This window comes from Athalia rosae, chromosome 6 (genome assembly GCF_917208135.1).
Source record: "Athalia rosae chromosome 6, iyAthRosa1.1, whole genome shotgun sequence".
Classification (NCBI taxonomy): Eukaryota; Metazoa; Arthropoda; class Insecta; order Hymenoptera; family Athaliidae; genus Athalia; species Athalia rosae.
This window is the reverse complement of record NC_064031.1, coordinates 15,574,719-15,586,053: the sequence shown is the minus strand read 5'-3', so window position 1 is coordinate 15,586,053 and position 11,335 is coordinate 15,574,719. Positions and strand designations below refer to the sequence as shown.

At 42.7% G+C, this 11,335-nt stretch overlaps 1 protein-coding gene and 1 long non-coding RNA gene across 2 annotated transcripts in view; one reads left to right on the top strand and one right to left on the bottom strand.

Annotated features, from left to right (window-relative positions):
• The first annotated feature begins 219 nt into the window (after positions 1-219).
• LOC105683222 (sestrin-1) overlaps positions 220-11,335 on the top strand; it is a 92,900-nt gene continuing 81,784 nt past the window's right edge. Inside the window, exon 1 of the mRNA XM_025746087.2 lies at positions 220-539. The gene's annotated coding sequence lies outside the window, so the exon portion shown is untranslated. The remainder of the gene's footprint in view (positions 540-11,335) is intronic.
• Positions 1,484-8,247, bottom strand: LOC125501337. The gene is made up of 2 exons (XR_007278885.1): positions 6,911-8,247; positions 1,484-1,610 (listed from the first exon to the last, which is right to left on the bottom strand). It is a non-coding gene; the product is annotated as an uncharacterized LOC125501337 (long non-coding RNA).

Below are 11,335 nucleotides of genomic sequence, written 5' to 3'. Positions count from 1 at the left end.
TTGCTGCGGTAATCAATCATCGGTTTAGGTTGTTACGTTGATAGGGCTTAGTGGATAGGGTTTAATTCGTTAAAACCCGGAAAGGTTAATTTAGAATTTATAAGGACAATATTGATCTTGTTGCTATGCGGCTAACAGCGGGTGATTCAAATCCTACGCAGTTACTCGTATGTCCACAAGATGGCGGGTAATGCGGTGCCCAGGTAAAGTGACAGTTCCGAACTGTCAGTGAGTGTAGTTATTCGGCGTTTTCGATGCTAATAAACCTCTGAGGCACCTGCGGTTCGGTCATAAGTAATTTAAGGGCCTTTGGGGGTTTCATTAACGTGCTTTTTTAGACTGTGCTTTCAATTCAACCACTTTAATAACGTCCGTCGTCGCAACAACGGTGGGTGTGTACGCCGCAAGGATCGGCTTGCCGGCTCGCTCAGTCTACTGGAAGATTCCATTGTGAGTGGATTTGAAAAATTCAGATCCTACTAACTGTGGTTTTTGAGGCGCTTATCCAGCGCCGATTGAAGACAGTGGCACATATCAAGGTAGGCGAATAACTGGGCCTTACGATTCGTGAAGGACTATTGAAATTATTAATACCTAATAGAAATAAAGAGCAGTAAAAGTCGGGCGATCCGAGCCCGACCAGCCAGTCAGGCAGTCCCTTACAGTTCAGCTGGTCTCTCAGCTGACGAGCTTATAGCTGCCGTGTAGCACCAGCAGTCGGCAGTCAGCGACCGGTTAGTCGATGAATTTAAAAAAAACCCTTTTATGTTTCTACCATTTTAAATCACTGGCTCATGAGAGCAGCTTTAGATTCCCCGGATCTATCGCGTATCTGCTACATCTAATGGTAGATTGCCGCTGGTTATGTATCACGAAGAGCTGTTTCTTCTCTAGCGAAGGGTTCTATCGGGCCCACTCTAGCACTCAGGAAAACCGGTTGCTCCTGACACAATGAAACATACCGACTTATCACACAGTTTTCGCGTAAATTACATGTCATTCCTACAACCACGAATCCACAACATATTCCTTGGAAACGAGTTTAAAACGGAAGCAACGCTTGCAATTTATCGGGGGGTACTAACAAATTTATACACGCCCATTCATCTTTCTCATTTATTTATTCATTTATTTATTCCACACATACATTTTTCATCCAACAATCCTCTCGCGTGAAAGAGAAAAAATGTTACTGTTCAAGTTCATTATCTTAGCATACCTGACAAATGCAATATTCATTATCACTCCGATATTAATTACAACGATATTCTAACGTGCTCTGTATATTATCCCTGACTTAGAAATTCCGGTACATAGGGTCTCGCTTCGAGAACGGAATAGAATGAGAAAAAAAAAAAAATCAAGAATATTCCGTTTGACGGTTCAACTCGTTCGCTTTTTACAGTTTAATTAGTCGTCCTCATACTCGGGGCCGCTAGTTCGCCAGCAAGTGTTGACTCTTTTTTCTTCTTCTTTTTTTTTCTTCTTCTTCTTCTCATCTTTTTATCGAAGAGATCTGCGGCGAGAGCATCGAAATTCGGACGGTAGTATGAATCATTGCGTCAGTCAGCTGGACCACGTACAGCAGCACGTTCACGGTTCTCTGGGATCTACGAATTTTCATCAGAATTTTAGGGTTTTAGTCCACCTCCTTGAAATTTAAATACCACCGCAGCCGGGTAATTCATTGAACTTTACACTCCCTCCGTTTTCCATTTTTTTTTCCTTTTTTTTTTCACTCAAATTTCATCCCTCATGCTTCTCTCATGTCAACGTTGGGTAATCGAATATTTAAATAAAAGCTACCAGCTAATCCGAAGCAAAAAACGATGCAGTTTCGGTTCACACGAGATCTTTTGATCACTGTCTGATTCCTTCTATACATGGATTGTGAGATATTGTATGAAAATATATGGGTATCGTACAAGACATTATTACGTGTTATATTTTATAGGTCTTGGGAATCGCTGTTCGTAGTTGTGCAAGAAACTTTTATATTTAATACACAGCGAGAAAACAAAAGTAAAAGTGGTTCGCCCACGCGGTGTTTGTCTATTTTTAATAAATAAATAATTGAATATATCAAACGAAAAACGTTCATCGAAGTATGTACACAGTCCCGGGGGGGGGGGGGGGATATGTAAAAAATGTTGTTATTTAGAGTTCCGAATTTACACTGCCATGCAGCAACGGCAGCAGGCGCAACGCCAAAGGCCGAGTTGTATTTAAATTTCGGTGCTTCATTCCGTTTTATTTTTTTCTTTTTGACATTTCTTTTTTTTTGGACGTTGCTCGTTGAACAAGTTTACCGTAGTTATACCAGTCTAAACATCATTCGATCATGGTCAAACGGATATTCCCAGCTGATTTCGACGGATTCGCGTTCCAGATTTTTCTTACCTACATATAGTTTTTTTTTTTTTTTTTTACCATCATTCATTTTTTTGCTCGTTCGTCAATTTGCGAGATGTACGGTATCGTCGCTGATTTTTTCAAACATCTCCGCCACCCGGGGTTTTGTCATTCCGACGATGACGACTATTTGACGAACTTTTCTTTGGGATTTTTCTCCTCGAATAGAATTGTTAGTTTTAGCTTCAGCAGCAGCAGCAGCAGCAGCAGCATGTAGCAGTCGCAGCTCTCGTTGCACTGCACGTTTTTATATTTTCGGCCTCTGTTCTCGTATAGCCGCTGCAGTAACGTCGAGTTGCAAGACGGTTGCCGATAGGGAGAGAAAGTTACACACTTCGTCGTGTACCTAGTTGGTGGTATAAACATATACACGGTATACACCATACAGGTACTTCGTACAATACGATTGTTTCTCAGAGTTCACAGACTTTGAATTATTATTGCTATTGTCATTATTTCTCGGTTTTTTTTTTTTTTTCACATATATTACTCAATACCCATATCGCTCGCTCCCTCTGCTCGCTATTATTGCTAATGTGGGAGTATAAATGGATTAAAAGATAATTAGAAACTCAGGTATATTTAATGCATGTCCACGTAACATCACCTGCACGGTGTTTCTGCATTCTTTTATCTTTCGTAGTAAACGAACGATCGCGATTTAACGATTTTGCGAAAATTCTATACGTATTCCTCCGGCGTACCTGTACATCGGATTTGCACAGAGAACTCGGTGTATAAATTGTTTCTTTTTATTCCTTGTAAAAACTTTGTACTTTGTACCGTCGTGGAGTTAAGTTGGCGTATTGTATCGCGGACATTTGCGAAGGTGAATATTTTTAAATTTCCATCGATATCGGGTCGCCTCCTCGCTTCACGTCGGCTCTCGTGAAATAATTTTCTCGCGTATCGTGGAATTATTTCTCCGCATGGCCATCGCAACGCAGGAGTCAGTTTTAGTAGCTCGATCGAGTCGATCGACTAGTGCAACGGTAACTAATAATATATCGTCGTCGATATTCAATCACGTGTTCGATGTAACCGCGGTTTAAAGTGTCGAGTGAACATCCTCCTTCGGTTATGAGCTTGTGCATTTTTTCTTCCTTCGGTCTCCTTCGGAGCGATCGTGCTTCGGAACTCGCCTGAATTCCATGCAGTTGGATAATCTATTGTTTTTCGAGATTAATTTTATTCCGATATGACCGGGCGGTCGCAATCGCATCGAGATATGAGCTGGGGGGACTCGCGAGCCGGTTGTCTGATTACAACAACGCACATCCGGTCTAGTGTCAACAAGAGTTTGTTGTGTACATTCGCCGTTGAAAACCGTAGAATCATGGCTGCTAATTTATCTATGCATGTATTTACCTGTATAATACCTGAATGTAATACATACTTTACAATCACGAATTTAATACGCGCCCGCGCGTTCCTCGTCGAAATGGATATCCGCTGAGACCGATGATCACGATCGCTTTCGTGCCTGGCGTTAAGTTATCGTTATACCGCTGTGATCAACCTGCCTGCCGACAATGAGCTGTTACACTTTAGGTACCCACCTCGTATTCGTGAGTCGTGTTAAACGCTGGTTTATTTTTAATTTTTAATTGAGATCAAAATACATGAGAATATCATAGGAGAACCGATTCAAAAAAATGTGGATTTTTGGGCCAAAATTGAAGTATCTTTAAAATCGATTGAATGACACTTTTCTTACGTATTTTGTTACCTCAGGAACACGAATCCGTTGGTCATATTAAGCTACGAATTTTTCTCACAAAGATATCCCCATTTTTCTGCTCCAGAAAGTGAAAAATTGGCGTTAATTCGATCAATTTTATAGATAGATCAATTTAACTTATGAATTTAGATTCCTGAGGTTAAAACGCATAAGAATAGCATATGAAATAAATTTTTTTTTTCCTCGACCCAAAATTGCCAAAAGTCCAAGGGATACAAATCTCCAAATCATTTGTCAAATTATGTTCAATTCCAGTAATATTAACCGGTTCAATAATAAAAAGAACATAGAGTACATCGGCAGCAGTGGGCATAGTTCCAGTCAATTTAAATCGAAGATGATGTTCAAAACTTGGAACATTAGATGAAAAAAAAAAATAATAGTAATAAAAATATGAGAACCGGTTACATACCTATGTTTCTATTTCTGTATATATATATATATATTGATCATCGCTCTCCTATTTTATTTACCACTTACTAAAACAAGCAGCTACGTATCTCGATACTGTCTAGGCAAACAGATTTACAATTTATTATCGAGCTTCATCCATGCGAAGATTAATCGAAAGGACATCAAGATGATACACTTAGAAATATCCCAACGTTCTTCGCGCTGCCTCGATTCGGGGCGAGAAATAAAAAAAAATAAATAAATAATCATACAGAAACAACACACAAATTATCGTGATTAAAATTGTACACTCGTTAGACGTAAGGAATATCATCTAACGATCATATAATAATCGTTAGCTAACGGAAAACGATCATTATTATTTTATCTCCTTTGACTTCGTCGGATATCACATTCTCTTATTTTTCTTTGCTCAAATCAGAACTATGCTATAATCAATTTTGGGAATCGCGTAAAAACGAAAAATCCTCTCTACCCGATTTAGTTTTTTTTGCGAAACACCCTAATCGAAAATCATATTGACTGCGTAGCGTGTACAACGTAGGGCGTATCGACCGATACCGGAGAACGGTAGGCTAATTAGAAATTGACGTAAAATACATAAAGAAATATAATAACGAAAGCAACGAATGAAGGAATAAACGACACGGTGGCAGCCGAGCGAAAGCGCGCTTGTATAATATCGTTCACCTGTACCGTGGAAGTGAGGCTCTGTACGGCCGTACGTAAAACATGCGTTTTACATCGACGTGTATACCGACACGCAACTTTATGTAACGAGTGTACATTCTTTGTGTAAACCTTCACGTACACACGTTATCCCGTGGACAATATACCCGCGCACAAATGGCCCCGGTGTCTACGTACTAACGTCGCTGTACTTTGAAAAGTTCAATGACCAGTAATTGTCAATTTTTATTTACCAAAACCTTTGCACCTATTTGAAAGTCTCGGCCGTTCGTTCGGACCAGCACGAGATATAACCGCGTAGGCGTTCGACTTCCACCGTATATCTCTTGAAGTCGATTCTCAATTTCTCATATACCCTGTCCTTTTTTCCTATAAGAAAACGAGAACTGACGCCGCAAACGACGTACCGTAATTGAACGATGATTTTGTCCCACCGTTTATACTGCACGCGAAATGAAATTCAATTTTACACGCTGATGTAATTGGCGTAATTTTTCGTCATTGGCTAATGACGATGTTCTCAATAATATCGCTCGTTTCTCGCGGACTCGTCCGAGTCACCTAAAAGTTCGTCGAACTTTCTACACCGGGCATTGATAATAATTACGCATTTTTACATAAGCGAGTGCGATTAGGTCATCGAAACAACAAGTCGCTCTAACGATGCGAGTCGGTTAGGTACGCCGTGAAATAAATTTAGAAAAAATAGGAAATTTTTTCATTTTCCAGTTGGGTCGCGAGGGGCTTGGGGCTGACCCTTTTCGTTTGACCGTGAGTCAAGCTCGCGACACATCGCTCTCTTACAGCGTTATCTGAACGGGCGGGTATAGGCGGACTCAAAATTATTACGAGATCGTGATTGCGACGAAGATGAAGGGTGAATTTATTTATTCACATAGACGTCACAGTTTTGCCGAATTTTCAGTTGGTTAGAAAATTCTCGCATGTTTCGATAACACGCGTGAGAATAACGTTGGTCGATGATTGGTATATTGTCACGCTGTCGAACTTTGCCACCACAACCCGCTACTTCGGCTCGTTAGATTTTCATTTTTTGTTACTCGTACGAAACGTCGGTCGCTTTCATTTCGTGATAATGGGTATACTTTACCGAGCACATTAGCATCCTGTACCATTAGATGACTCGCTGTCAATGCGGGATAATAACAGTGGTAATGACGTTTCAAGGAGAATTACTACCGCCGTAAAGTACGCGGCGGTACGGCAGAAATTTTCATTCCATTTCGCAACACGCGTTCATCTTTACTCGAGTTTTTTTTTGAATTTAGCATTTTTTTTTTTCCATTTCACTTTTTTATCAATCGTACACGTCCGCGAGTCGGTTTTTTACCCACCCCCCCCCCCCGTGACTCGAAGTTACATTTTTCATTACCACATATTTTGATATATTCATTTATTCAGCCGTGTAAATCATAATTATTTAACTATAACTTCCATTGCGTGGGCAGTCTCTTTTTTTCTCGTATTTTTTTTTCAATTTTTTTTTTTTCAGTCTTCTCGAGCAGTCGTTTAAATGTACAGCGTGTCGTCCGTCACTCCGCGATTTACGGGGTAGGAAATAAAGACAGGTTATTATCATGTACAACGAATTACGTCATAATACTCGTGGTGAGCGAACAGCTGTTTTTTTACCTGTTCGTTATATTAACGCGGAAAATACGGTGCGCGGCCAGGTATTGTGTGTCCGATGGCGCAATTTCGCCGGACGGTCGAAATTTTATCAGCCTCGGGGGCCTCCGAACCTTCGGCGAACATCGTAATCTGATATTCAAAATAAAATATCGCTTTATAATGCGCTTAATACACACGATTCTTTCGAATTCACTACGATCCGAATCTTGTTTGTCCGAACCGGTCGATCCCGATAATTTTCAATTATCATTTTATCTCATTCGTTTATCGCAACTTTTAAGTCCAGCCTCAGGGTCAGCTCCGACGGACGAACGAGCGTGAGGAATTTTCGAAAAATCATCAAATCCGTGGACGAGGAATTTTTTCGAGGTCCTGTACCGGCGGGTATCTGGGACACTGCAGGATTGTTGCCCAGGACCGCGAAAGAACCGTCCCTCTCTAGGCAGCTATTGTGCGGGACGAAAGAACGAAATTTATGGTGGCCATCAATTCGATCTCGATATTAGAATCGCCGTGGAACGAAACTGGCTTACCTGGCAGAAGATATGCGGCGATACAATGCGAGGGAAAAAAAAATTCAAACGAAACAGAGAAAATTGACGGGGGGGTAGTAACAACGAGGATGACGTTATCGTTCGTACGACGTAACGACGCCCGTGTCCCTTCAGGTTTTAATTTTTTATCCCCACCCGAAGATCGCGCAACATTGATCCTCGTCCGTTAACGTATGTACGTACGTATGATACGTTGCGCGATTTGCTCCATCAGTCTAGGGCTTTGATCTATACTTGACTTTGATACGTCATGCAATACACGTATTGTAATACGTATCTGGTTCACAACGACTCTTTGTCCGGGGGAAACCAGTCGGAGCACCTGCACTTTTATTAATTAACGAGCCCGCGCTTTTTTCATTCCTAGTTTTTTTTTTTTTTTTTTTTTTTTTTCTTTCGTTTTGCCATCGGAATACGAACACACACACGATATGCGGCGTTCCAGCTTTTAATTTTTTCAAAATTCAGACGCAGACGTACCGAAAAGAAACGAGCGTTTTATCCCGAAAGAAATCGGACGCTGGTTCCTATCCTATCCGTCCATCCGCTCTGAAAATTTAATCCGTTACGGGGTTCGGGTGAATTTCTTCGCGCGTTTATCCGGAGGTATAAAAATTTCCTCATAGAGTAAAGTCACGAAGGATAACAACGAAGGAACCGAGTTAGTCGCGGCTACGGTTTCCGATCTTACACGCGCTTTGTTATCCTAACATTTTACGACTATCGCGTGTGCCGCCGCTTCTCCTCCGACCGCCGTTCTTCGCTCACCTACCAACAAATCAATCCTACTTACGTCTCTTTTGCCATGAAAAACGGCCGCCATTAAAGCCTTATCCTCCGTCTCAACGCCTCCTTACTCCGCGGATGAATGCGACGCTGAATCCGACCAGATCATTATTTACTCCTCTTTATAGCTCTTCGGTAAAAAGGAGGGAAAAGGTTCAACGAAACAAAGGTAACACCTTATCCTCCTTGCGATCCGCGTAATTGATCGTCGCCGGGAAAAAAATCCGACTCACCGCCGTCGCCTTTTTCGTCCTCGCGTTCGGACTTCGAAAAGCCGTCGTTATATTTTTCAAAATTTCACCGGCGCTAATTCGACACCCCGTACAGTCGCGTACCTCCACTCTCGCCCGGGTCTTGAGACTTATCTACGTCATTTCGTCGAGGGTTGCCTCTTCCTTCTCGAGGCACGCGGTGCGCGCTCGAGTGCAGACGATACGTCGGGGGATTTTCCTCCTAAAACGAGAGGGAACGAGATGAGACGCCGTCCGTCACCTTCTCTCGAGGACCTAGTTTCAATCGCGGGCTATAAAAGAAACACCGAGTTTAATTCGGCGCCGGCGAGGAGGAGGAGGAAACCGAGAGCTTCTTTATTTTATTTTTTCGTCAGGCGTGACGTCGTACCCCTCGCGTTTTTTAAAAATTGTACGCGCGACGGGATTTCCAGCGTCTCTATCCTCCTCCTCCTCCTCCTCCTCCTCCTACTCCCTGATTGAGATTTCGCCGAAATTACTCAGCGCGGCTGATTATCATAAATCGACTTTCGATCGTAACTCTCGTGCGATCGGATCCGCAATCAGTTTATACCGAGATTCATTAGCATCGATCATCCCCGGACGACCGCGTCCCCGTGGACATTATTACGCGCAAATCACCTGCCGGAGATCAGTGTCGTTTGCCTTCGACACGACATGCGACGACTCGGTTGAAGAGGAAAAGGAAAAATGAAGGAAAAAAAAAATAACCGGTGATTCGAAGAAAAAAAAAAAAAAATTCTTCTCGACCATCGAATGTTCGAATTTGTTTGGAATATCGCCACCCTGATATCCGTAACGCCCTTGGATATTCTGTTTAGCAAAAAATTTTCATTTCGTCGTATGTGTATACCGATGCAGTTCAGCGGCGACGATTGACCTTTGAAGGGCCTGAAATCGACGTTGAATTATTTCGTCTTTTTTAGTTCGCCGGGAGCCCTAGATTCCCCGGACAGTCATCATTTCTCGGTTCCATCGGGAGTCCTGTTAAATTAACAGGGAAACAATGCCGATCGCGAAGTCTCACTGCGCGTGCATATGATCTTTGTAACGTAATAACTCGTCGTTACTTACGTTCGTGGGCGGCACACGATCGATAAAATATCGGCTCGCTTACCTGTGCGGCCGTTGTCGGGTGCAGGGTACGATTATTGTACAGCTACTCACCTGCTCGGAGTCACGGTTTGTGTAATTGTTATTCAAAGTACGACGCGTCTGATCGCTGAAATGTGATATCAACGTCGTCGAACCTCCGCCTTCGCTTCCAAAGAATGAACGCGGTTATATTGACGATCATTTTCCAGGCGAGAATGAGAGACGCAAAAAAAATAGTCAAAGGCGCGCGCCGTGCGATTCGTACGAATCGAGACGTGATTTTTATTACTCGGACCTCGCCTGCGCTCGGAGGTTCGTATTTTTTTTTGGGCGCACGTGGAGCGAAATTCTTTTTTATATTTTTAGGCGAAATCGCGAAATTCGCGCCTCACGTCGATGAAAATTGTCGAGGGACGAGCGATCCGAATCCTGCGTTGTTCGCGTATCGCGAACGCACATAACGCGATACACCGCACATATTTTAACGCCCGCGTAAGAAGCGAAAGTCCGCGTTGGATATCCGTCGTTATAATATTCCTACCGATATCGCTTTGAAATCAATACCGCAGTCCATTCTTTACTTACGTGTAACTGCCGTATGTGATTCGGTCGAGTATGTATACGTTGGGATACGTAAGGATTTGCGACACACGCGTAGGTATTGTACGTGTGTTGTGTGGTGGTGTACCCACATACCGCGAATAAACTGCAACAGACCGAATCCCTTCCGTTCGAGAAGGTGAATCGAAGGTGACGATCGGGCTGCTCGTGCACACGATATGTAGGTCTCAGTTTTCTCGGGGGTTTTTTTTTTTTTTTTCTTTTTTCCTTCCTTCCTTTTTTTTCTAATTACTTTTATGCTCCGCTCGCGGGTTAATCACCTTGAAAAGTGGTTTATACTCCTCGGCGTAAACTCCGGCAGGTTCAGGTTTATCCATTTGCATATCCAGATCGTTACGCCCGTTCGATTCGACACACAATGTCCAGCGAAACGAGAGTTTACATCTTCGAAAATCACCATCTCTTTTTCTTTTTTCTCTCGAACAAACTTCGTCAATTCGAAAAAAAAAACAAAAAGAAAATTGATGCTCCACATTCGTTGGTTTTTATTCATCTATTTCTGTGTTCAATTTTGAAAAATTCGGTCCGTCGTCCAAATTCACTTTTCAACGAAGTATCTATACGCGTACACACCTATCTGTGCGTATAATACAAAGGTAAAATAACCCGCACGTTTGCTGCACCCACGAAACTTTGACGCGGGATATAGCTACCGCGGTCGGAAATCGATGAACTCAGCTGACTTTCCACCCTCTTTCCAAGGCTATCTGCCAAAGTGAATGGCGCCAAGGTTATACATACGTGGGTACATACATCGTATGTACGTACATAGGTACGCGAGGGTATATATAGTTAGGCAGTGGTACATATACGCGCCTATACACGTACAACGGGGCAGGTTACCCTTGTCGACGACTCCGGCGGTCGCATCTGTTATTGACCGTTTCTACCCACCCGCTATATTGTTTCCTCTTCTCTCCTCTCCTCTCTCTTCTCTCTCGCGGAGGTATCCCTCACCCCCGTTGTCGCGAGGGCGCTACTTTATATTCGATTGGTGGTTCCGAGTTGTTATCTGCTCTTGGCAACCTCTTATACGAGAAAATCACAATCGCGAACGCACCTCACGTCAATCCCGAATGTACACGTACACACACACACACACACACACCGACCAGCGA